Source organism: Astatotilapia calliptera, chromosome 8 (assembly GCF_964374335.1).
Source record: "Astatotilapia calliptera chromosome 8, fAstCal68.1, whole genome shotgun sequence".
NCBI lineage: Eukaryota > Metazoa > Chordata > Actinopteri > Cichliformes > Cichlidae > Astatotilapia > Astatotilapia calliptera.
The window spans coordinates 11,678,596-11,701,501 of record NC_137429.1 but is presented as its reverse complement, the minus strand read 5'-3'; the positions used below and the strand labels follow the sequence as shown (position 1 = coordinate 11,701,501).

The following is a 22,906-nucleotide window of genomic DNA, read 5'->3' as shown; positions in this document are numbered from 1 at the left end:
ACTTCCCGCTTTGATACTCTCACATCAGCAGTAACATCTCACATGGATGCCATTATAATGTCATTAAATGCTGTGTCCAGCAAAAGGTGCAAGCAGCCAGTCTGAATAATTAATTCCTCCTGTTCGAGCTGCGGGGACTCTGATCAGAGCTCAACCTGGTAACACACTCTGTAATGATTGGCTAAAGCAAGGTCAGTGTCTTAAGAGACCTTGCTCTTAATATCCAGCAGCAATTAGTGGCTGCTGTGCGGGTGTTGCACATGTTATTATGTGATAGGGGAAGGAGAGTGACCGCGGGTAGAGATTTAATGTTATGTTTCTGCACGCTGTCACCAGGCAAAATGAAGCACAAATCAAGTGGCTAGCACATAAAAACACTGTTTCTAAAAGGAAGCAGGGTTACAAAAACTCTGGAAAGCTCTGGAAATAAGCAGTGCAACAAATAGTGACAGCTTAAAATGTGAGCATGGCAGTTCTTGGTAGAATACCTAGCATGCCCATCAGCATTTTACACCCTGGAAATGAGGGTGTCCTCTCTCACAGAAATGACGTCTTGACTACCGCTGGTTGGTGCGTTTTGGTGTTATTTTGGCTTATCATGCACCATTCACTATTTCTGTCCAGGTGTGTGAAGAGGCCTCTAAAGGCAGTTAGGTGATACATGAATGCAGGAGCGGAGGGATTTTACTATGGCACAGAGGGAGACTTCTACATCAGCTGGAAAAGGTGTTCTACAGAAAAATGTGGAAAAATCTCTACAAATGTTTGGTTTCCTTTCTTGTATTCAAATTCCAGCAAATCAAAGGGGGATATTTCTTTCGTTCTGAATAGCAACACCTATCTTTTAGGGGAAGACTACAGTGAGTCAAGTAAGCCTCGAATTTGAATAAAACACTTTAGGGTTGTGTTAAAATCACAGCTGCACAAGCAAAATTAACCATAACCTTAGAGTCAGTGGCAGGGTTTGTTGGGAAACCAGACGGGTTGAAGACGTTCAAAGGGTGATGCTGGTGGGATGCTAATGTGGGAACATGTCAGGTGAAAAGAAGCTGCTAATGAGCCGATGACCGCTTCGCAACCCACGAAGGACAAGGGTGTGACTAGGTATCGACTGAGGATCGGAATTGTAGGGAAACTATCCATTCCCACTTGTAGGAAAGATAAAACCGTGCAGAAAAAAAACAAATACAGTCACAGAGAAGACTGCTGTCTCCATCCGAACACAACAGCAACAAAGGAGTCAAACAGAAACTTCCAGTAAAATGACCATGAGACGGACTCCGCGCAACTGAGCGTCGACTCCCTATGAGTCAAGCCATTGTGAGGCGTACAGCGCACAAGTCTAGTTCCCAGTGAATCAGAGCAGTCAGCTGCCATCCACCACCTCAAGGCACAAGGCAGTCTAGCACAGGACTGCAGACATGTGACCAGATGTCTCACACAACCGCTGTTACTGTACTGAAACACTAACAGTGAGCTCTTAGATAGGTCCCGCCAGTGTACTACCATCTAAACATGTTTGAACAGGTTTTCTCAGTTTATGCAGTTTGGATACATACTGTGAAAATATAGCAGGTGTTTGTAAATCTATAGATAACTGTGACTTTTGATTTACAGTCTGCTGTCAAGAGGGCGCAGTGACATCAATACTGTAGCGGGAGTTTGTCTGAGGCCTTGCTGAGGACACCAAAATATCTCTCCACTTCTTCTGCCCCCCCTTCCACTGACAGTGATACACGGCATTACAGCTGTCTAAATATTACTTCTTTTTTCCCCTCTTCATCTTGCTCCTCTCTTGCCTTTTCTGTCCCTGTGTGAGCTCGCAGACTTTGACCAGGATGAGTTTAGGAGGGACAAATGTTCAACTGGCGCAACTGTGGATGTCCACATTTGGGGCACCGTTGTCTGTCCGGCGTTCAGCTATAACCAGCCACACACCTGTGGCGTTACTAATCTTGCAGCTAACCATGATTTAATTACTCCCAAAAATAATGTTTTTACAAGGCAGTACCAACGTGTCAGTATATCAGCTTTTAATGCAGTTTATATAAGAAGCCACACTAACGCTAATCTCATAAAAGGACAAACAGAGCCATTGAAAGTCCTCTGCTCTTTACTTCATTAGTGGCTCAGCTTGCTCTCCTTATGCAAAGAGTCCCCAGGTGCATGAATGTTTCATGGCCACCCTTGCTGCCTGCTTCCCTCTGCTCAGATTCAGTCTTTCCTCCCTCCTCCCTGAGGAAGCTCAAACTCCACTGTCAATTGCACTCACTTACACTCTGCTATCGTCATCAGCAGCCAGGGGGAGAGGCGGCACATAAGACAGCTGTTTTGCCTTGATGACTCAATCATCCCCTTTAGTGGGATTAGCATCAGTATCATCATCCTTATCATAGCCTTTGATCCCAAAATTACCAAACAAGTCTGAAATTGATGACAATCAGCCTGTCAGACGTAAATTCACAAGTTGTCAAAAAGATCGGACTTCGCTGTATAACACTCAGTCATGCCAGATGCTACATTATACATTTGAAGTATGAAACGTATCAAGTATGAAGCTACTTTAAGGCATTTCACACTTTAATGTGACAAAGTTGTGTTTGTCGTAAATCTATAAATATTAAGATATCAGCTCTAGATCATTACTATTTATGGCCCATCCAACATAAGACTAGTGCCAGCAGAGAACCAGTTGCTAAGTAGTAAACAAGAAATGTGTGTCTAACCACACCTCTGAAGCATTTCATTGGATCACATAAATAACAATTAACTTTTTAGAGGTATTAGTAGATGTATTTTCAACTTCTAAAGAGGCACGCTAGGCGTTTTGCATTCTTTTCAGTTGTTATGCTAAGCTTAGACAGTTGCCTCTAGATCTTTCTATAACACATCCATGAGAGTCTCCTGGATTGAGTCTTTCTCCAGACAAGAGGACACTATTCCTTTAAATCTGTAGCTCATTTTTCTGGCCACTTTTTGCACTTTTATGGATTATGTTTACGTTTAAAGGTTAAAAACTTTTCCTTTTGTACAAACGCAGGTGTTAAGGAGCAACATCATTATTCATTCAGAGCTGTTTGTGGCCACCTGATAAGTGCAAGATCAAAATCCATGTTAGCTCTGTTTTTGGTCTTCACCATCTTCTGTCGGTTTATTTGACTATCCAGACATTTGAAGACATTTGAAGACAGTCTGTTTTTAGGTGAACAGCTCCTTGCAACAGCAAAAGGTCAACTGTGAGAATGAGTGAAAATGAGAGCGTGAATCAGACAACTAAGGTGTCGGTCACATAGTCATTAGGGACTGGGAAAAATGTGTATTTCCTATCTGGTTGGTGGTTACTGGGGGTAGCTCGCAGTCAACAGGTGAAATTATTTGACTATGATGCACCCAAAACCTGCTTGTGATTGTGAGCGGTTGCTAGCAGATTGCTGCAGTTACCCATAGTTCACCTAAAAGACTGACTTGTCTGCAAGCAATCACCATTTAGTCTCCGAGCTATAAAGAAACCAGAACTCGAAATGGAGAATTTTGTCTTTAAAATACAAGATTTTTCTTACAACTGCAACTGACACATTGCTTAAGGTGCAACTTTAATTCTGAAGTACAATCCTCGCCTTTACCAGTTTACATTGCACTCTTCACAGATCTACTACAGCTTGGCGAGCAGTTTTCCAGTGTTATGCAAACAGATCGCAATCTTCCCATGCAAACTACTGGTGACCGCGGCAACCAGCTAGCAACCAAAAACAACTGCAAAGTGGTATTTATTGCAGCGTCGTATACCTCTCTGCAACAAATTTTACGCCAGTGACCGCCTGCAACCTCCAGCAATGACTAATCAACTAGTAACAGAATACACACTTTTCCCTTGCTATCAGCGGGGCACTGAGCAATCTCTAGGCCCACGCAATTAGGGCTTTAGCGGTCGATTTAGCACAGATACCAGTGATTTCCAGATGCACAGACTGATCTCTAGACCTGTGTGACTGGGGCCTATACAGTGCAATGAAACTCTGAACTGCTCTGTAAAGTCGACAAATATATCCGTACCTTATTATCAAATTACTGAGGGGCATCACTACGATCGCACTACAACCTCTATCACGCTATTACTTTGTTTTCCGATGACCGTTTCAAATATTGCATGAATTACGGCCACTTGATGTAACTTGATGAATTTTAACTACAGCACATAGGTTCAGGGCTCATATTTGTCATCTTGCTGTGAATAGATTTTTAAAACGGGTAATCTGAATGGCAGTCAGATCAGCTGATGTGCTAATTCAAGGCCCTGCAGTGGTGCCAGTATAATCATTTCATTAGCTTTACACAGACACTTTATAAATGGAACAGTTAAGCTGTGTGGAGCTTTAGCTTGTTGGGTCTTGGTCATATTTTACAACAAAAATGTACTAATTTGATGAGGCCCTAGTAAAGCTTTCTAACAAAGAGGAATTCAATAATACAGTAGCGTGAGGCTATAGAAAGGTTAATGTGGTCCTATTTCGAGGCAGACCATTCACAAGCCAGCAACATGTCAATGCCAAGTGTTCTTAAACATATTACAGCATGTCATTAATTAATTTGTTGGCTCGTGAAGCGTGGCTTATTCAGGCTATTCATCATGAGCAGGAAATTGACAAGTTCTCCGTGGATGGCATGTCAAAGGGATATCAGCTTCAATTTTGCAGCAGTGGAAGCAAGCACTACTTCATTTGTTTAATATTATCTGCTTTTCTTTGTTTGAGCAGAGTCGGGTTGATAGCTTATACAAAGACAGATGAGATGTAGAGGACGATTCGGCAGGGTCACAGAGCAGTGGGGAGGTGCGTCTCAAAGCCAAGTGTTGGTTAACAGCTTCCTCCTGATGTACGTTGACTCAAGCAAGCTGTGGAGAACATCTGTCCCGAGTACACAGGTACTTTGTACCGCCACAGTCGACCTGTCAATCACACACGGTCAGGCAGTCACTGACATGCTACCAGTGGTTGTGACCACCTCTGAGGATACATGCACGTATAAGCTGACACATCTACATTTGCATGTGTCTCTGAGAAAGGGGATATGAAGCTACATCTATTTTTAGTACAGTACACTGAGCTCTGCCTCTGTTACGCTGGTCTGTTCCTAGGACAGGCAGCTAGGTCATCTGCAGCAACAGAGAGCGCCGGGATGGAGAGATCTGGCCGTACTATCTGACCCCAGCACTCCAGCTCCTACATCAGTGGGAGACACTTACAAGATTCCTGGGCGGCCGTTGGGGGAGGCTATCTGGAAAGAAGAGATGCTTTCTTGACGGATGCTGTGCTCATCCACCTCTTTTTCTCTCCAATGACTAATGGGCTAATAAGTCAGCTGTCACACTGGCATGCTATCTTACAATTTCTCCTGGGAATACCACCCCACCGCAGTCTCAGCCTGAAAAAGGGATTTGTCCAACATTTCCAACCTTCATTTTAACTAGAAAAGAATACAACAAAAAAATTCAAATGAGCATTCAAATTCAAAGTCCAAAAGATAAGATGATAGAGAGATCTTAAGCACACTGCAAGAATGAAACCTCGAGTGCTATCTTGTCGTGCCAAGTTACTCAGCCGGTACCGTACAGGAAAATAATCTATGCACTCATCTGAACAATGCACCTTTGAGTCAACAGTCATCTTGACACAAAGCTTTAAGTGCAAAATCCTTGGATAACTGTTCACCGACAACAAATGTTGTTCAAATAATTCCACAAGGTTTCTCAGCGAGATCAAGTAATGTTTGTTGTAGCCGCTTTCACACAAGTCGTGTCATTATAAACCAGTCAAATACGATCCAGCATTCCCCCGACTGCTTTTGGACATTCCAATCCCACTGCTGGTAATAAGCAGAGTAAGATTTTTAGAGAACTGGGATTTTATTCAGAGAAGCTTGCGTTGAAACAGAATTTCATTAAGGGGACCTGTCTCTTGAATTCTGCAGAGAGCAAAATAGTTTTGCACTAAACTCTTGGTACTGATGGTTTAGATAAGTATGGCAAATATTCACTCTCCATGGTTACTGCACTGGAAATATCTTGTCATGTCACATCATGTAAGTTTGCTTCTGTTATCTAGAGGAATAAAATGCAATTACAGACAGCAAAATGGCCCCATAAAGCAAGGTAGTGCACCGTTTACATCGAGCTTAGATTGTTGTAACCAAGCAGACAGTGACGGACAGTTTAAATTGTACTATAACAAGCGCTTATTCACGTTTTCCACTATACTCCTATGTTTTCTTTCTAATTAAGCTTGGTGCTTTTCCCTAAAAGATTATCATCAAAAAAAGATTACACATGATCTTCATTTCTGGGCCATTTTAACTCGCGCTGACTTTGGGAAGTCTGTTGTGTATAACCCTGCATTCAAAGACAATCTCTGTATTTTTTGTTGTTTTTGTTTTAACATAGCAAACACTAGTAGAAATGTAGATTCTACTTTATACTAGCTAGCTTTTAGCATGTAGGGTATATAGGCTACAACAGCCTCATCACACTAATCAGTTTAACAGCTACTCATTCAGACCTGTGGGTATTTGGGATGAACAATAAATCCTGACCGTTCTGCCACGTGACTGGTTAATACAGTACTTCCACTTGACTTAACACCAGCCAGGGGAACAAGGGAGTTGTGATTGGGCCTGGATGTGAAATGGTTGCAAAGCATTAATTTGGCCACGGCCTGTTTTATCAAAATGCCTCTCTGTTGTTATAGTCAACAAAAATCTCTTCAGGATAAGAGTTCACTCGAATAAGTGATGATTATCCTTCTAATAGGCTTGAATATTTTCAAACCTGAAGTTAAGTGGCAGGCTCTGCTCCCTTTGTTTGCCTGAGCAGGGGGAGGTGGACATGTGTGCAGAGGCAGGGGCTCTGAGGCCAGGCCCTCTATCCTTCCTGTTCAGTTACCAGAGGCCTCTCACTTATCAGTTCCAGATCTAACAAGAACAGAGAGAAAGTCAGACCACTGACAGGAAGGAGATTTTTTCCCCCCTCCCCCTTTTTCCTTTAGCGAAGTTAACAGAATGTCTGCACCTTCGGATTTCGCAGAGGAAAGCAATTACTCATTAGAGCTTACACTGGCAGTACAGAGAAAAAGACCAACCTGGCAACCTTTAGATATCAACCCGGTGAAATGAAAGCGGGTGCCTAGTCTGCTTTGTAGAGAAAGACCTAGTCGATTAATCAATTAGTAAAACAGAATGCACCCAGCCAAGAATTTTTACACTGGTTTATGCAGCAAAAATTGCCAGACAGAAGCACCAGCTCCTCCTCGCTGAATAAGGTTTGGTTTGATACTGTTTTCAGACAAGAAATCTGAATATATCCCCTTAAGCTTTTACTTTTTTGTGATGGTCTACAGACTAAAGAAATGGCTGTAAAACAACTTTGATTTAGTAAATAAGGAGTTATGCTGTAAAAACTACTAGCTGCAACCCAACAAGATTTACTCCCAGCTGATTTATGTGGCTATCAGCCACTATTTACACTCCTCTGTTTGAGACTGTTGCTATTTCTCATGGCTGTAGCCATATCATCAACCCCCCTCCACTCCATCGCTCCACAAAGGCACTGTGAGAGGGGAAAAGTCTGTCACTGAAAATGAGAGAGAACTGACTTTGAGGCACTCGTGTCATGTCCCCGTTCATGTCACATCCCCCTTCGTTTCACTTGCTATCACCGTCTACCTCGTCTGACATTTCCACAATAATCACTTTGGTTTATCCCACTCAGCTGTGTGGCAGGCAGATGCTTGTCACAGCACCGTATTCCTCAGCATTCACACTGCTCTAATCAAGATTAACTACTCTTATCTATTCAGTGTGTGCGTGTGTGTCCTGGATGCCCCAATTCCTAATCCATAGCTGCATTGTATAATACAGTGGACAAACCAATTACATTCGCTTTCCACAACATAATTCTCCCCCTTCAGCGGGATGTACACTGAGCTCCATATTGCATAAGGATGAGCTGGTGGCTCGCCGATGAAGAGGATAGTTGTGACCTTCTGCATGTGTGTGTGCGTGCCTGTGCTCGGACTGCATATGGAACATAAGCACTTTGTTACACAGAGCCTCCCAGGAGCTCCTGATGAAATCAACATGTTCTGTGAGAGGAGAGCTGATGTTGGCCACACACAAACTGCTGCCATCACATGTTTACTAAAGACCCTCGAGTACAGCGGAGGACAGCGCATGCCAGTGCAAACAAAGCCGTGGTCTTTATATCACTGTAGTGACAAGGGAGGCAGATATCGGTTCCCAGTAACGAGATTTGTTTGATTCCTGCTTTGATACATATTTTCACACAAAGCAGCATCTGAGCTAAATAGGGAGTTCCCAGCAAAGACCGTTGAATTTTAGGATTTTAAAAATAATGTGGACACATATAGTTGTGCGCTCGGCTTTCAAACTTCACGAGGTGTACATTTTTATCACCTATGTTTATAGGAAACAAAGTAAATGAAATCATACAATAATAATGCGAGTCAGTCAGAACACCTCTCCCAGATGTTCTATTTTATGTTCTATCTGTTGCAGTGTTTACTCCTGTTTCCTGAACACCACATCAAAAAAGAGATATTGACATTCTCTGACCTTGCTAGCCTGTTAACTCTGTGTAAGCAAGCTTCATTTTTGCAACACATTTTTCCAAAATGGGAGCTTTCACCTGCTCCCTTATATCCCAGGATGTGAAGTGGATTTTACACCAGATGCCCTCCCTGACGCGACCCTCCCTGTTTAAGACCAGCACTAGGAGTACACTTGTGAGCCCCTGAGGCTTGATTTGCGCCTCCTCCAGGGATCTCTTACATAACCATAAAGCCCCTAACAAAGTTTAAAAGTCAGTGTTTTCCAAAATATTTGACTATATACTATTTGCTTACAAATCAACAGAAATGCATAGATACAAATGTGGACAGTGCAACTGAGCAATTAACCCGCGTTAGCTTCCCCCATTAAGGATTCTCTGATTCGCTCAACACAGGCGATCTCTTTTGACTTTCACACAGTTTAGCCAATTTAAATGGTAACTGTAAGCACACCATCAGGATGTAGAAGGTTAATTTAAAACTTCAAGTGGCAAACAAATGCAGCCTAAAAAGAAGGCTGGGAACAACTTTAATGAGCGCATTTGTGTAATGATAACATGCAGCAGCGAGCTCTTTGCAGAGCGCTCACACTTCCTGCTGTGGCGCAGATTTAAATCTGAGCTTGGCTATGTAAACCTCCGCCATATATGTTTCAGAAAAATAAATTACTCACCTGTGTTATTTTCAATCCTTGACTCTTCACCACTAAGGACCCCCCCCACCCATTCACACACCAGGAGGAGAAACACTCCAGTGTCTCAATTCTTCTGCCCCTGAGAAAAATCAGAGAAAGAAAATACATCAGGCGTCGCAGTATTATTTACCAATCTCCGAACACTGAATTATTACATTTGCATTATTCTCCTGAAACTCAATCTCATTCAGTGATTTCACTTCTCACAGATTCCTATGGGCTTTGAGTGGCTTCCATCTGCGCCTCGCTTAACGTGATACACTTCTTCCCAGCACGGATAAGCTCCTTCACGCTCCCGTGCCCACAAAGGACAAATCAAAAGAGCAGCCGACACTTCACACGACCAGCATGGCATCATAAACATCCACCACACGGTAAGTTCACTGCCGTGGCGCATTCACAATTCACTCCCAATTGACAGATAAGCCTATTAGGACGGTCCTTTACTATAGCTTGGCACCCAGTCTGGCAGGCAGAACTCCTGCATATACCCAGTGATATGCAGACCCTTAAAAAAATGACCATATTTTCTTTAAGGGTGACTAGTGAAGTACAAAACCTATAAATCAGTTAGGGAAGAAAGTAACCAGCAGCTAATTTTAAACCAAAATATATATAAACATACTGCTTATCATGTAGGGTCCACACAGTTCAGAATCACGTCTTTTGTTTGTTCGCACAATTAAGTTTAGAAGCTTTAGTTCCCTTTGTGAATTCATCATGATAAGGTGTCCAACTACTGGGATTCAGCAAACACTGATGTCAGTGCTCAGACAAACGGATGACCTCAGCAGTTTGTTGTCCCACAAACTCTCAAATGCGAAGACAAATTGTAGATGTTTAAGCCTGTCATTCAGATCTTGAGAGAGGGCCATGAGAAGGTGCAGAGTGCAACTTAAGTTCCCTGCTTTAAATGAAGGGCCACATCAAGGTAGTACTTGTAAATAGTCATCTCTTAAGGTAGTAGTTTCTCAGTTTGTTCAGAGAGATGAGGCTCAGTCAGGTCCAAAGAAAAAATAAGTTTTTGTCACTCTTAAAATGTTGAAGTATAAAATTCCAAGGAGCTGAATGAGTTATAGAAGAAAAGAACAAATTTAATGGCGTTTTCATCAGGTGACACGTAGCATACTAGCCATTTCTGTTCCCAGGCAGGTTTTTAGTGGGCTCATGCTTTGGTTGACAGGACAAGGCTAATACCCAAAATCTAAAAACTGTCTAACCACAAAGTGTGTTTTAGCATTCAGTGAGAGAAGGTGGTCCCTTGTGTCTCGCACTTTTTTAATCCTATTTTTATGATTGGAAGATTTTTCAGGCGGCATTTCTCCCCTGTTGGAAGTGCCGCTCTCTGAAAAGAGAAAGTGGAGGAGCGCTGGGGGCTCAATGGGTCGGGAGAGAGGAGGAGGAGGAGGGTTTGACGCTGGGTGCCTCCTTTTTAAAGCCAGATTCTCCCCAGATACCTCTGTGCTATTCATCAACAGCTTTTCCAGGGCTGTGAAAAATCAATGTGCTCTGCACTGCAAACAGTTCATAATGACAGGGGATGGAGGGAAAAAAAGCTCAACTGCAAGAGAATTGATTTGTTTAAGTACAATAACACGGCTCTGCAGCGTGGTGAGGAGGAGGCTCGAGCACCCAGACAAAGACTGACTGGCAGTATGAAACCACAAGCAGTAATTGATAAACTGCTGGCAAAGTGCAAATACAGAAGCCTGTTATCTAATTAAAGGAGTTTTTCTCAAAATTACAACCTGACAGAGGAAAATACGTGATGACTAAATGTCTTTTCTAAGATGGGTAAACACGAATAAAGAGCATAATAAGATTACTCAAAATGTGAAAAACAGAAGATATTCTCAAATGAGATGGCGTATCCAGAGGAATTCAGAGATTTTTTCGTCAGAGTTGATGAATATTTTCGAGGTCAAATTAATATCAGTAACTTAAAAATGTTTGCTTTTATTCTAACAAATACCCCCAAACGTGTCCTTGAACCGACTTGCAACTTAAAAACAAATAATTTGTACTTTCAGCACTGAGTAAGTAAAGTCACTTCAAAGGGCACACGAGGATGGTTTGATGGTACACAAAGCCGAGTCATCACAATGTTTCAGGATGACATTAGGCTTCTCCAAGGGAAAGGGGGAAAAAATCACAAGGTGAGGTTTTCGTCCTGATGCTGCAAAAGCCAGAAGCCTGGAGTAAATTGTGTCAAGACAGGCCAGCACAATAAAACATTTCTCCCTGCTGCTTTTTAAGCTGGCCACAGAGGTGCATTTATCATTGTTATTATTCCTTCAGAGAGGGCCTCCCAGGTTTAATTGGGTCCTCATGGAGTCAAAATCCCCACTGTTGCTGAAGCCACTGGAGCTGGACAAACTTATTCCTCCCAAGTCAGCAGCGGGTTTTACTGGCTGCGTCAATGAACAGTCATTCAGTGCAAAATGGCCATGAAACCCGCTGGCGAGCCAGAAGGGCAGTGGGCTCTCGGTGCCACCCGCTAAGCCTCGACAATGGCATGAGAGGGACACCTGGAGAGAAGCACTCACCTGGCTCTGCTCTCAGCGCTGTGGGGAAAGCTCTCGAGAGCCATAGGGTGTCCGTCTATCCAGCCAGTTCTCCGGGGCCATTATTCCCAGTGAGCTGCATTTGCATTTTAACTCGTAACTACAGCCGGATTTAAATGCATATGGATATGAAAGCATGCGAACAAATGGAGGAGGAAAAGGATTAAAGAGATTTTTAGGTCTTAATAAAACAATTAGTGAAAATGATAAGCAGCTCAAAAACATAAACACAGAGAGTTGCTTTAGCATTAAAAGTGATGAATATGCTGAGTGTAATTAATTATGCCATGGGTGAGCCTTCTTTAAAATCCACAGTATATTTAGCACCCGTTTCCCTTTTTTTTAATCACTTCCCTTCTGACAAATATGTACAGTGACTGGAAACTAAAATTCTTAAAAAGGAGATAAAAACAGTTTTAATCAACTATATTCTTAATAAATACCAGCTTTGAAACGTTTGAACTCCCATTCACCTCCCTTACTTCTACTTAGTGTTACCTTGGCACATGAATCACCATTCCTGCTTTAGACCACTTCCTGTTGTTGATATAGTCAAGACATGCAAGATCAATCAAGATATGCATCTCCTCTTTTCACAAGCTTTCTAAAAAAGGCACTTCAAGTCAAAGGAGAAACAGACAGTAACAGACTACTTGTTTGCAATGATTTTCATAATCGAAGCTAATAAAAACTATAAAAAATGAAGCACGGGAAACACAGAGGCAATCGCCTCACTTTGCAGCACAGTGAGTTTGTTTACGTATACACCAATATTGTAATTAGAGACAAATTAATTGAGGTTTCTGCCAGCTGTCATGTGATAGCATAATTATGTTATTTTTTTGTGGAATTAAGGTTAAAAGTCAATATAATTCTTTCATATAAACCACAGTAGGGTAACAAATGAAGACTAATTAAATTATAAATTGATTGGTTTAAATGACTATTTCTGTAAATAGATCTGATAGCAAATTTTAGTGCAAATACTACAATTCAAGTAATATTTAAAAGGCAGTTTTATGGATTTTAGAACAAAAAACCAAAACAAACAAAAACACATGGTCACTAATTAATGACACGTAGTTGTAGAGACCAGAAACAATTTCCAGCTTTATTCGCCTCACATATGTCCAGTTATTTGTGGTCCACTTCATGAATAACAACATGCTCACAGTGTTGCTGGCAAATAGTCATATGCATACTCACAGCCACATGCTAATATAGCATTACCAAGGAAGCTCTTCAGTGTGCATGAAGACACAAAGTTTACCCATGTTTGCAAGGGAAGCACCATGAAAACATAACAGCAAAACCTAATCTGGTACTTAAATTGCCCTCACCCAGAGGAAAATGCCCATTTTACAGAAGCTAAGTCATTAAAGCTAAAGCTAGCCAGAGCTCAAAGCCAGACACAAGCCAGCAGCCTCGGTGTGAGCAAATTTTTACTACGGAGAAAACAGAAACCAAACTCCACGAAAACTGATGCTGCTTCACAAATTACAACCTTAGCAACAAACCAAGTTGCTTATTAACATCTATGTGTGGTGGCTACTGATTTTTTCACTAGCATTAGCTAACATCTGCGTTACAGTAATCAGAAGATTTAATGGTTTATCCAGTTTTATCCAGTCGAGCTGGCCAACCAAGCACCCGCAAAAATGGCTGACACCCTAGCGTCATCTCTCCAGAATTGTTGACATGTTTCCTGATTACAATAAAAGAATTAAATGCATCTGTGATTTTTTTTTTCAATGACAGACACATACGGTACACAGACTGTTATTAGCATAGCCTGTTTTGTTTTTGTTATATTAAATTCAGTCCAGTTTATTTCATAGTTAACATCAAATTTTTGCCCTCAGTGACAGTATTATGAACCCAAGGATGCAACTTCTTGAGCGTGAACTCAGTTTGCTTTTGTAAGAAAAGAAGTGAGCTTGAAACCTTAGGATCAAGAGTTTGACCATTAAAAGTTGTTTTTCTTCCCCCTGATTGAGATTTCTTTTGTGCTTATTTCCTTTTATTCTAGTCCATAAAGTGTTCCTTGATGTCCTTGAATAGGATGTTCAGACAATCTTCTGTAAGTACCTTAAATGTACGTGGAGGTAAAGCTCATGATGCTGGTTTAGCTTTCATTTTGGAACCCTGACTACACACTGAAGAACAGAGACAATTATTAAGTGTCAAAATACTTGCAGGGATGGGAATGCGGTTGAAAATATGCTTCGTTTTGGAGAGCAAATCTGACTCTAAGTTGGCTATTACCCATCTATCGTTAACTAACAGCTACCTTCCTAAACTAGCAAAACAATGTCTTGCATGGATAAAGCAGTCCACCCAAATATGTTAAGAAATTAGCTTCCAGGTTTCAACCAGGAACAGTCTGGTGTATCTCTCATCGCTAATATAACTGAGGCTGTTCTAGGTGTTACACAGAGAACTCTGTGTAAATTAATAAATTATAAATGTTTTGAGTTAATACATTTTGAATCATTGTACTCAGTGTAAGTTAGAAAATACTGTATAAACAACATAAAGCTCTTCTCAAGAATGAATTTAATCTGTCAATTTATCCTACAGGTTATATTGTAGATACAGTACACACTGTAGCTTAGTGCCTAATGGAGGATTAATTGGACACTATCCCAACACACATAATGCTTCCCTCAGAGGACATCCATACAGAGTGAAGGCACAAAGAGTCACACCATTTTTTAGAGGTGAAAAGCCATCAACATGAAGCATGTTGATGCACTGAATGAATGCCGTAGAGATGATTACAGGTTTAGAGATAATGGTTTTTACCATGATACATTTACAGGGCATGAGACGCCTGCTCAGTGAGCTCCCCGATCTTCACTCTCTGCTGATTAACACAAATGCTGGTGCCTACTTAACCACCATTGCTGCAATTACATGGAACCTCTCTCTCTCTCTCTCTCTCTCTCTCTCTCTCTCTCTCTCTCACACACACACACACACACACGCGTATCCACAACACACACCCTTGTGCAAAAAGGTGCAGTTGTATATATACTGCGTGCTACCAGATCAGGATCACAGCAACTACCAATTATGTGTCTTATTTATGCAAATTCAGGTAATTTACTTCCTGCTGTGCATAACTTCCCAATGTGTTTGCCCTCTAGCATCAATTGTCTGTATTGCTAGATCACCTAAACAAGTGAAACAATTGAAGTCGCCCCCCCCCCCCTCCAAAAAAAGCTGATCTTCCAAATGAGAATAATTTAAAGGTTAATTTAGAGGTTTATTATAAGGGATTGTAATGTCTATCGCTTAAGAACCTTGATTCAGTCAATTAAATGTCTGCTGAGATCAGGGAAAGGCAACAGTCTCAATCTCAGTCACTAAAACAAAGCACTTCCAAAGTGTTCAGCAATGAGCGCTCCTCACACAGAGAAACTATGAACAAGTGGGTCACAGGGAAAAGTTAAACGGTTGCAAAGTAGACAATGGCACGTGTTTGATCAAATGTGGTCTTTACTGTGTGTTTACTGAAGCTGTAAATGGTTATTTCACTCAGTGCATCAGAAGTGGTGCCCAAATCAAGAAAAGACCCGTTTATGAAAGCCGATTGTCACTTTAACAGACTGTTTTTCTATTTCCAAAGAGTGAGACGATGCTCATGAGTCCTGCATGAATTGATGGCTTCAATACTGTTTTTCCTCCTACTCCTCTCTCTATACTATATCTTGTTTCAAAGGCGAGAGCAGCCCAAGAGGGTGCTTGTGTTTTTCTTCCTTTGTTTCCAGTCTTTCTGTATCAGAGTGAGAAGGTGGTAGCAACTCCCACAAGGGAGATAGAGCTGGAGTTGTAGACTGCTGGCAGAGCGCTAAAGCAAAGAAATGCTGCACCGTCTGACCGGCGACATAAAAACAATGCCCCTCCTGCCTCCTTTACCTTGTCCTGCTTCATCTGCAAAGCAAACCTGCAGCCATAGATTCTTCCTTGGTCACCTGGCTGTTCTTACTGTTTCACCAGCCTGTGAAGGGTTTACCAGAGGTGAAAGACTTCATAATGTGATAAAGACAAGCAAGGCAGAGAAAAAGAAGGAGATCCTTTAGCCAGCAGCAAATTAGAGGTGGATGTGACAAGCCCTTATGTGTGACAAGAAAGAACCTGTATTTGCATTTTTAGCCCTCATTCTTCATCTCGTTCCCTCATCTTTGCTTCCTCCGTCTCATAATAAGGAAAAAGCAATGTGTGAGGGGGCGGGGGGGCATATACACAGAGGAATCCAGGGAGGAAAAAGAGAGCACATTACTATTGGGAGGGGAAAATGATTAAAGGGTAAGATGAACACAATCTGCTGGTTCCAGAGGAAAAGGGAAGGAATTTCCAGAACCAATAAGCAAAGCATCACAAGTAGACCTGCCTTCATGTTATTCAACCATGACCGTGCTGGCCAAAGCACATTTTCTACATCCGACTTTTTGCACTAGCATGTATGTTTCATACACAGCCAACCATTAGAAGTCCTTGAATATTGATTTTTTTGTAAGGCACTGCTATCTTCCAATTATTGAAAATATTACAGATTTGATACAGAATTGCACATGTGGGCTTCTGATTGTTGCAGTTAACCAGGTCTAACAGTGTTACGATGACTCGGTTGCAAAGGCCTCTCGAGGCGAAACGGGCTAAGAGAAAGAGAAGGAAAAACAGCAACATCAATAATGAAGTGAAGGAGACGGGAGGAAGAAAACAAAGCCGTTCATAACAAATGAGAAAACAGGCAGAGCGTCTCATTGCGAGAACGCTAACGACAATCAATTAGCAATTCCTCATGATCTTGGGTGCGTCGGAGTATAAGGTGTCTTAATGAGTCCCATTTCCATTAGCTGCTCGACTCGAGAGGCATAAGGAGGAGGCTGCTTCCACCAGCTCCTCCATCTCAATGCCTAATGACTGCGAGAGTGGATTACTCCATCAATTCCTTGCTTCTCTTTGTTTATCCCCAGCGTAAATAATGGTCAACCATTACAATGCATTAAGCGGGCCACTCTACACAGAGCGAATGAGAGCGAGAAAGAGGAGCACAAGTGCTCCAGCAGCATCCTTCAGTGATCTCCAGGAAATCGGCTAATACCAGGCATGCCATGTGGCGGCAGGGCGGGGGTCGGGGTTGTGGGATGCGGCATCTGATGCTTGTTGAATATTTGGCTGGTGTTTACTGGGCGTTATGTTTAAAGAAAAGCATCAAAAAGGTAAGAACAGAGCACAGAGTGAGCCATATTACCCTAAAAGATTAGTTCAATAAAACCACAACCCACGCAGAAAATAACCCGATAGGCTATCTGTGCAAGCTGCTCATTACAACCCATAGCTACATTTTTAATCCCTGGTCAATCCCCAAAGCTCTTGTGGCTGCAGGTTGTGATGCTATTACAGAGGTAAAAAGTCTGTGAGAGTGGGATACTGGGGTGTGGGACCTGAGATGCTATGTGCACCTATCTGTTTTTGCACTTTCATAAAACAAAAATCATCTATTTTGATGCTCTGACTATCACAGCCTAAACTAGTTTTGCCTCCATTGTATTTTCTGACAGAATGACCCTTTAAAAAAAGTTACCCGTTTAACTCTTTGGATGATTCATAAATATCTTAGATATAATCTGTACTTTTTATGTCAGTTTGCTCTGATTCGAATCTTACACAATCAACACCACACAGAGTACTGTTCGAGTAATACGACCCAAATAATCTCTCCTCCTTGTTGCAACGCCTTCACCCCGGATTGTATCGATCAATATTTCACCCAAGGCCCCGTCCCTCCATTTCTATTTCGCTCTCTTACTCTCGTTTCCCCTCGTGTCATAGCACCGGACAGGATAAAAATTAAACGCATCAGCAGAAAAACACACAAGTGGAAATGATAGCGCTGCTCAGGCCACTCGGGTCATGAATTCAGCTAACTGTGCTTATCACAGGCTCCAGCTATTAGTCTTAATAGCTGCTGTGACAAACCGCCTTGAGAGGAGATGGGTTCTGCTTCTCGGGGCTTACCACAGACAGGTGATTCTCATCTGTGGTCTCTTCATGTCACACAGCAGAGCGAACTGTCTGCCAGATTATTGTAGCAAAACATCAGAAGCAGGCGGTCTATTATATATACCAGAGCCATATGTTTTTTCCCATACTCAGCATCCATCAAGGACAAAGTAAGTATTCAATTAACTGATGATTTAAAGACCTCAAACAATTATACGAGGAAAGCCAGTGAATGTTCTTTGGATATGCCACATGCTTGTCCAGCAAAAGTCCAGCAGTTTATCTCAGTTCTTTAATAGTTTTACTGTCTTTTAGCTAATTGTTTTGGGTTTGTTTGTTGGAACATTTTGGTGTGCTCTTCCAGCAATAACACAGACATTTATTAATGCTCATCGCAGACTGCTGTCTGATCATTCAGCTGGAAAAGTTTCATAATATTTCTTTGCAGAAAATTGATAACCAGTCACTTTCACTTCTCAAGCCTGCAGCTTAAATAACTTCTCATTCATCACTACTGAACAAATACAGCTTGTATTACATTGCACTTTTCTTCCGGTGGAGAATCGACTACAGCTCTGCAGTATTTAAGGCAAACACAATCATTTATTTCTCCCTACGTGAGAATGCTCCTAGACTACGGCGTAAAAAGAAAACGTTGCTGGGGCCAAGAAACGTTAGTGGCATAAAGCCGTACAGAGAAAAATGATTTTTTTTCCCCTCTCAAATAAAGGTTACTTTCTGCAGCCCTTCAAGGAGCCGTGCTGTGCTGCCACACAGCCGGTGGATGGAGCGGCAAAGTAAAAGTGTTAAGCTAGGTGCCTTACAAAGTAAAAACCACATGAAAGCAGCGCATAGAATAACATAAGAAGTTGGCCCGCATCAACACCCCCGCAGAACAGAAAAACCATTGAACACACCAAAGTCCTGGGTGCCCTTTAACGTGAAGCCAGACATTGGCTGTTTCGAAAACAAATGTCAGGCAGTCTTTTCAGGCAGAGTCCTTTCCCACGAGCTACGGCTATCCTCCACTTCTTGACAAACGACCAAGCTTGTGTCTGGGACCATGTCAACAAGTTGCTTTGTTTAGACGGTAGGGATGGGGGACTACTTTGATGCACTTTGAAGCATGTCTTCCTTTACTGTCGAGACCTGGTTTTAGGTTTGGATTGGGAGAGAGGACACACTTGTGCCTCCACTCATGGGCAATACTCAGGCTAATGCTTTTGTCGCTGCGGTGCTTTGAGCCTAAATTAAATAAGAGTCTACAATTTCTCACATTTAAGGATGCTATATAAGCTGCAGACCACAAAGAGAGGTGGCAGAAGCTGTAGAGAACGGTTACCGCGACTAAGACGAGGCAGTATATTTAACAAATATGAGGTTCAGAAATGTGGGGCAGAATAGGGTGTATAGCTCCAGATTTGAGTGTAGAACAATGGAAGTATGTGCTGATTTCTGGCCTGAACAATGGCAGGATGACATGAAGCCTGACAAAGACACACAGAGCAGCAGGATCTACAGTGCAGACAGGAGAAGCAGTTTCACAGAGTAAAAACACTGCCAAAAAACATCTCATCTTCCTTTTTCCGCTTCCAACATCTTTTATGTGTTCTGGCACCTCTGGCACTCATAAGTCAAAAGTGAGCAGTCAAACTTTAAGCAGCACTGTGAGCACAGCCTTGTCTATTGAAATGAGCCAGTCACTGCTTAAAAATTGGGCGTGAGCTAAAAAAAAAACAAAAATCTTCACGGGAAGGTGTCAACAGTTTCTATCCAAACGCAGTGCATATTTTTATCCAACTTAACAGGAAATTTTCACAAGAAAATGTGAAAAAATAGACATTTCCAACCAAGACTTTGATGCAAATATAAGTCTTTGGGTGCTTTAGAATTAAACCACCCAAAGCCTTTCCAATCGGATGCCATGAAACGTCTGCAGAAGAGAAGGGCTCAACTTTATGACAAAGGTATGAGAGCATCTGTCACACCTTGAAACCATGTGGAAACCAGTGGAAATATGTAATTTTTTTTTTTTTTTACTGTATTCATTTCAGGAACAGCACAGACTTTTTGGTGGTCCACTAACATCTGTTGCAATTTTCCATCTGTCCAGTGTGGAGAAACCTCACATCAATGTTTAAAATGTACACATCTTCCACATTTTTAAATATTTTATTAATTATCTAAGCCTGTTTCCACTGCAATCTGTTGTTGTTTTCTATATTAATAGAAAAACTTCTCCACCTCAGGGAACTATTTTGACAACTTGAAAAGATATAAAAACAGGGCACATGGAAAAGGACATAAGGTTATAGTAGATTTACATATTAATTTGGAGCCAGCATTTTTATTTAAAAAATATGTTTTAACAGGGAATAAAATGATAAATAAGTTCAATCAAACCATGGTTTGTGGGCACCAGTTAAGACAAACATGATTTTATGAGGTTGTGTCTAAATTATCAGCATTTCTAAGCATAAAGTTGATAAAATAATAACACAATTATAAAGCAAACAAAAGCTATACAAAAACAGTTGTGCTAAATGGGGAAGGTAATGAAATCTCTTGTCTCCCATATGCCACTGAAGGCACTCAAAGTGCCCTTCATTATTAATGTCCTCAGAGCAGCATTTGAAGCAGCTTTGCTTCTCTTATCAATCATTCATCTGCTTTCCATTGAACACGCTCTGATTCTCTAGTGTCAAATCAGACTTAAAGTGGCTGAAGGACCACCAATCTCAGGTTTTACTTTAATTAAACAAGGCCGTGAACCTCCAACACTTGCTTGCAGTGCCACACAAATGGGCCCTGAGTCATTTGTTATATTAAGAGCCCGTCTGCCTATCGGTTTGACTCGTATCTGCACAACCTTCTGGCTTTTGTCAACACTGAAAACTTGAGATTCAATCAAAACAAAATCATGTCGAAAAAAAATGGGTGGAAAAACAAATATGTGTATTCAGCCAAAGCTGCTTCCTTCTCCCTTTCCTACCTCGCTCTCTGTCTGAACAAGATCCCATTTCTCTGTACTGCAGCAGGCGTTTGGTTAACAGCAAACATAATCAAACTTTGTGGTCTGCCCTTCTGTGAAGTTGAATCGAAAGCATATCGTGCGGAGTTCTTCAGTGGCAATCTCCAATTACCTTCTGCGTACAAGCGTTCACTGCTCTGGAACTTTTCCATTTCATTATTGCACTCAAGCTGCCCCCATCGAAAGCCAACCGGCAGCAGCGGCAGTGGCAGCAACACAGCAGACCGTGTCATCCGTGCACAGCAGGGGGATCCTTCCAAGCTGCAGAGAATTCCTCGTTTTTGTCTGGGGGAAAAAGATTCATGTCTATACAAACCACAGGTGCAAGTGATTTAAAAAAAAAAATAGCGTAATGGGGCAGGGGTAACGTTCAGGTCCCCCTCGGCTTTGTTTGTCGCAGTTTATTCAGTAGGTCAGCTTTCCCATACTTTCATTAAGAGGTAAAACAGTGGAGGCTAAAACAACTGCCTTTTTCTGTCGCCCGCAGGAAATGTTTCAGCTCAGTGCCTCACGCTCAGAAAACCTCTGATGAAATCATTCGCCAGCCCTCACAATGGATTTGGGAAAGTCGAATGAGGGATTATTTGATGCAACTTCCACTCAAGAGGCCAATTCAGCCTCACCAATCAATACTAATCAACAGGGAGATGACAGGAGATGAAATTCCCTCTGCTGCAGCCAACGTAAAGCGCACAGGCTCTTCTCTCTCAAATAACTGAGTCTTCCTACTCAAATATAGCGTACTTATTCTTTCCTTTCCTCGAGTATTCCTGCAGGAAGTATTCTTTAAACTCAAATCATACCCACAAAATTGTTATTTTTCTTATTTTTCTATGATCACTAAACAGCTGAACACGCATGATGCAAACTAAACTTTCCCTATCAAAATCAGCTGCATCTCAAATGCTGATACTTCAGAATAAGCTCCAAACAAGACTTTTAAGTTATAAACCTCTATAACTTACTGCAATGTAACCATTTAACTAACAAACAGACTTAGCTGCAATCCATCACTGATCAAAGCTCACTGCAACACCATGCAAATGAGTAATCTACAGCACAGACGTGTTTACATTATCGAGCTCTGTCTGAGTACAGCCTGTAGAGGGGGGCCTTTCATCTTAAGAACCAACAAAGAGCATGAGCTTTTCATCTTACCAGGAAGCATATATTTAATGAGACAACCTCTGCAATCTCTGCTGCCATGCAAAGAGTCTGACCCTGCACCGCGGCTCGGCAGCGCTGCCGAACAACAGTCATGGCAGTCTAGACGAGGCCAAGCGTCAACTGGGGCCTCCCGAAAGCTCTTGTAATGCACAAGGAATTTGGTGCGATTTCCCCAGAGCGGAGGGGAAACGCATGAGTGAGAGTAAAGAGGGGGCGAGATCCCCGCAGAGGTCAGAGCGTGTCCCTGGAGGTGTCAGGGAGAGTAAATGGGCATGACTGCAGTACACAGGGTTATACTCGCTCTCCTCCCTCCCTCCCTCCTTCTCCCTCGTCGTCTTCGTGGGGTGCCCACTCTGACTCGTCCCCAAGCACCTCAAAGCGAAAAGCAGCACAGCTCTGCTCGCATGCCACACAAATTGGAACAGGAAATGGTTGTCAGCTCCGGGCACAATCACCACCTTATTTTCCAACGATAAAAAAAGTCCAAAAAACAAAAAAAAGATAACGTTAAAGAGGATCTCTCGGACGACACGGGGATGGTGCTTGTCTGATGACTGTAGAGACGGCTGCTGGTTGTCTGCACGGCTGGCTGAAGGCTGACACCAGTATAAAGGCACATGAATATTCAGTGACCAAGTAAATGAAGCAGATAGCACTTGACATGTTTAACATCCACCTTTGGCACCTTCTCTCTGCAAAGCCAACAAGGTGAAGCAGCAGAACAAATATGTTGGTTGTTGGTAGGCGGCAACAATCCCTGCTGATGAATTGGATGCTTTCGAACAAAGAGAATGAGCTTCAGTGGGCGAGCTACATCAAA

The 22,906-nt window shown here is 42.1% G+C and overlaps 1 protein-coding gene across 3 annotated transcripts in view; it reads right to left on the bottom strand.

The window, feature by feature from the left end:
• LOC113028385 (zinc finger MIZ domain-containing protein 1-like) overlaps positions 1-22,906 on the bottom strand; it is a 108,382-nt gene that overhangs the window by 71,156 nt on the left and 14,320 nt on the right. For 2 of the 3 annotated variants that reach the window (XM_080305452.1, XM_080305453.1), the window contains exon 2: positions 9,292-9,391. The exons of the other annotated variant lie outside the window; for it this stretch is intronic. The gene's annotated coding sequence lies outside the window, so the exon portion shown is untranslated. The remainder of the gene's footprint in view (positions 1-9,291; positions 9,392-22,906) is intronic. 3 annotated transcript variants of the gene reach the window in all.